This window comes from Tachysurus vachellii, chromosome 17 (genome assembly GCF_030014155.1).
Source record: "Tachysurus vachellii isolate PV-2020 chromosome 17, HZAU_Pvac_v1, whole genome shotgun sequence".
Classification (NCBI taxonomy): Eukaryota; Metazoa; Chordata; class Actinopteri; order Siluriformes; family Bagridae; genus Tachysurus; species Tachysurus vachellii.
Genome location: NC_083476.1, coordinates 19049505 through 19053741, shown reverse-complemented (window position 1 = coordinate 19053741; position 4237 = coordinate 19049505). Strand labels below are relative to the sequence as shown.

General features: G+C 40.5%; 1 protein-coding gene across 1 annotated transcript in view; it reads left to right on the top strand.

The window, feature by feature from the left end:
* adamts2a (ADAM metallopeptidase with thrombospondin type 1 motif, 2a) overlaps positions 1-14 on the top strand; it is a 61106-nt gene extending 61092 nt beyond the window's left edge. The window contains exon 22 of the mRNA XM_060890549.1: positions 1-14. This exon is cut by the window's left edge and continues 1189 nt beyond it. The gene's annotated coding sequence lies outside the window, so the exon portion shown is untranslated.
* Positions 15-4237: the final 4223 nt, after the last annotated feature.

The window sequence follows — 4237 nt, the reverse complement described above, 5'->3', positions numbered from 1 at the left end:
CGACATCAAAAACATTAAGCTCTTGACCTTAAACTCTTTGAGTTTCACCAAATAATTGGCTGACTGGATTATCACATAAACACTCAGGTGAACAGCTGTTCCTATTAAAGTGGCCGGCGTACGTAAAATCACATAGATCAGACGTTTCTGATCGTTATCACATTTCCTCTTTTCCTTTCTAGGATACAATTCATTCCAGCAAGAAAATTCAGGACAATTTACATATCTGGAAAAAGCTTTTAAAGTCTAACATACTTGCTACATGAGTGTGTGTGTGAGTGAGTGAGAGAGAGAGAGAGAGAGAGAGAGAGAGAGAGAGAGAGAGAGAGAGAGAGAACAAGGGTCGGACAAATATTAATTTGTTAAAGCAAAAAAAAAAATTTCAATATTTTCTATCTCTCTCTCTCTCTCTCTCGCTCTCTTACTCTCTCTTTCTCTCTTTTGCCTCTCTGTTTGTCTGTCTGTCTGTCTGTCTGTCTCTCTCTCTCTCTCTCTTTGTTGCCTCTCTCTCTCTGTCTGTCTCTCTCTCTCTCTCTCTTGCCTCTCTCTCTGTCTGTCTCTCTCTCTCTCTTTCCTCTCTCTGTCTGTCTGTCTCTCTCTCTCTCTCTCTCTCTCTCTCTCTCTCTCTCTCTCTCTCTCTCTTTGTTGCCTCTCTCTCTCTGTCTGTCTGTCTCTCTCTCTCTCTCTCTCTCTCTCTCTCTCGCTCTCTTACTCTCTCTTTCTCTCTTTTGCCTCTCTGTCTGTCTGTCTGTCTCTCTCTCTCTCTCTCTCTCTCTCTCTCTCTCTCTCTCTTTGTTGCCTCTCTCTCTCTGTCTCTCTCTCTCTCTCTCTCTCTCTCTTGCCTCTCTCTCTGTCTGTCTCTCTCTCTCTCTTACCTCTCTCTCTGTCTGTCTGTCTGTCTCTCTCTCTCTCTCTCTCTCTCTCTCTCTCTCTCTCTCTCTCTCTCTCTCTCTCGCCTCTCTCTTGCCTCTTAAACTCTTTGAGTTTCACCAAATAATTGGCTGACTGGATTATCACATAAACACTCAGGTGAACAGCTGTTCCTATTAAAGTGGCCGGCGTACGTAAAATCACATAGATCAGACGTTTCTGATCGTTATCACATTTCCTCTTTTCCTTTCTAGGATACAATTCATTCCAGCAAGAAAATTCAGGACAATTTACATATCTGGAAAAAGCTTTTAAAGCTTTTAAAGCTTCTATCTAACATACTTGCTACATGAGTGTGTGTGTGTGTGTGAGAGAGAGCGAGAGAGAGAGAGAACAAGGGTCGGACAAATATAAATTTGTTAAAGCAAAAAAAAAATTTTTTTATTCCTTTAGCAGTTAAAAACGTTTCTGATTCTGTTAATAAGAATTCAAAGCTTGTCATGTTTTCACAGTCCGTTTTGGTGTATAGAAAGATTTCACACTGTTAAGGATTAAGGACTGTTAATGCATGCATCATCAAGCCCTCATGCTTTCTCTCTGTTCTTACAATGTGAGCATGACACACAAAACCCTTCTGTTTTAATTATAATCACTTTTTGGATTTCATGAGCATCATTTTGTCATTTTGTAGAAACATACAAACCGTTTTGGATCACATTCGTGTACTCGCACGCTCTCGTGACACTTTTATCTTTCCGGATCTTTCCGGATGCAATTATAAACCCCTTCATCAGATTTTTATATATATTTTTTTTTATTTATTGAAGTGATTTGACTAATTGTGAGTGTTATAAGTTTCTCAGCCCGCAGGTCTAACCCGGTACGTCTGATCCTCAGGCCTGACGCTGTCCGTGCCGCCTGAAGCCGTTCTCTTCGAGACTCGAGAGTGCACATGCATTCTGTCATGCCTTATTTCAATAAAATTGCAAGCCAAGTCAAAGTCTTCTGGTTGTGTTTCTGAAGAAATCCAGCATCTGCTTCAGTCCACAGTCTTGTTCAGTCTTCTATCCATAAGATGGCAGTGATGATCTTCTCTGGAATATAAGAACATGGTTTTCTTTCTTTTTTTTTACATCTATAGATTTTTCCCAGTTTCTCCTTTTGTCTTGTTTTTAAACCCTCTTTCTGTTCTCTGCTTTTTCTTTGCTAATCCAAACACCATTCTTGGCCATTAAATGATATAAACAACAAGAAGCTCTCATCTGCTAGCAGTAAGGGGAAAGTATTTTTCTAGCTGACTACCGATTTCAGCTCTCGAGATCATGGATGTGTGAACCATCCAAACTCATCAGAATGATTTCTATGATCGGACAACTTTTTTCTTCAGCGCCCTCTAAACTGTGTCCAGCTTTATGTTCTCAGTATCTCTCTACCTTTTATGGCTTCAGTCACCGTTAGCAAGTCGTGTAGAAACCAAATATATTTTAGGAACCTAAAACGTCATCGTGATGTCACGTGTTGATCGACTTCATCAGTGCAAATTTGTGTACATGGGGAATTTAAATTTAATCCATAAAAATGAAATGGACAAGCCGCCGCAGCTCATAAGGTGATTGGTGTAATCCTGAGCTGAATCAGATGAGTGGGAGCGTTAATGAATGTAAATCAGTAAAATACAGCACTGGGTTATTGAGGTTGATGTAATACGCTTGTAATTAAACATGGTCCATTTTTGGGCTCAGGTGAGTTGTTGGATTTTGTTTTAATCATGGAGTGCAGGGTCATGAAGGATTTCCCAGGATACACTGGGTCCACGGAGGTAATGTTTAAACTGAATAGGATAAAAATCCATCGCAAGAAAAAATTCACAATTTATTCTAGAAAAGTGGAAAGAAACCAGACTACCTAGAGGAAACATCTGAGACTTGGACAGTAACCAGAACTCGCCAGTAATACCAGTATATTCAATTCATTTCGATTCAGTTTACTTGTACAACTGACCTTATTTCAGAACAGCTTTATCAGAAGTATGTTAAATTAACTAACTATTTATCTATAACATTTATCCCTGATGAACAAAACTGAGGCGACAGTGGCAAGGACAAATGATGAGATGGAGATGATATGAAGAAGAAACCTTGAGAGGAACCTCATCCTCATTTGGGTGACACTGAACACTAAATAATATAAATGTTCTTTCTACAACAGTTTATAGTCGAGTGGAATTTTGCAACCAAGAGGAACTAACAGGTCAGCATCGTTTCTGAGTTCATCACAGACTTAACACTAATTCCTTCCTGCCAAAGAAGACCCGAGCTCAGAGATAGTTCTTCTCAAAGTTCTTCTATCCACAGCTGTCCATGTAGATCTGTACCCAGCAGAGTGCACCACCAAGCCAAAAGACTCAGGCGTCAGGATGGATCATGTAGGTCTTCCCAGTGTAACCAGTTGCACATTCAAATCGGCTGTTTTTCCGATCAGAGCAAGAAAGTAAATCTTAGAAAGAAAGACGTTTAACTGGTTGGTAAAAGGATTATATTAAATAAGAAACCGTCGTGCTATTTTTCTAATGTATATTGTGCAAATTGCAGAATAACCTAAAAAATAATCCAGCATCAATCTCAGATTTTGCAGTTGCCGCTGCCGCTAAGCAGTTCCAAACCTAACAGCTAATAATATTATTGCTCTCATCATTATTCTTCTTAATGCCAGCGTGGCTCTTTTGCCAGACTATATAATATAGTATATTATAGACTATAAAATATAATTGGGGGCGGTGGCTTAGTGGTTAGCACGTTTGCCTCATACCTCTAGGGTTGGGGGTTCGATTCCCGCCTCCGCCTTGTATGTGTGGAGTTTGCATGTTCTCCCTGTGCCTCGGGGGTTTCCTCTGGGTGCTCCGGTTTCCTCCCCTGGTCCAAAGACATGCATGGTATGTTGATTGGCATCTCTGGAAAATTGTCCATAGTGTGTGATTTGCGTGAGTGAATGAGAGTGTGTGTCTGTGCCCTGCGATGGGTTGGCACTCCGTCCAGGGTGTATCCTGCCTTGATGCCCGATGACGCCTGAGATAGGCACAGGCTCCCCGTGACCCGAGGTAGTTCGGATAAAGCGGTAGAAAACGAGTGAGTGAGTGAGTGAGTAATCTAATTGGTGCTAATCAACTTTTTCCTGCATGCTACCACTTGATACCACAATGAGGATATTGATATGATTGGATTCTATTCATTATGGGCTTGTAAAGGTATATATATATATATATATATCTGTTGCCCGCATGCTATCAGCCATCTGCGACAAACCTTTTTCTCAACAACCCATCATATTTTGAGCCTATGATGATAACTCTTGACAGATTTTCACCTCA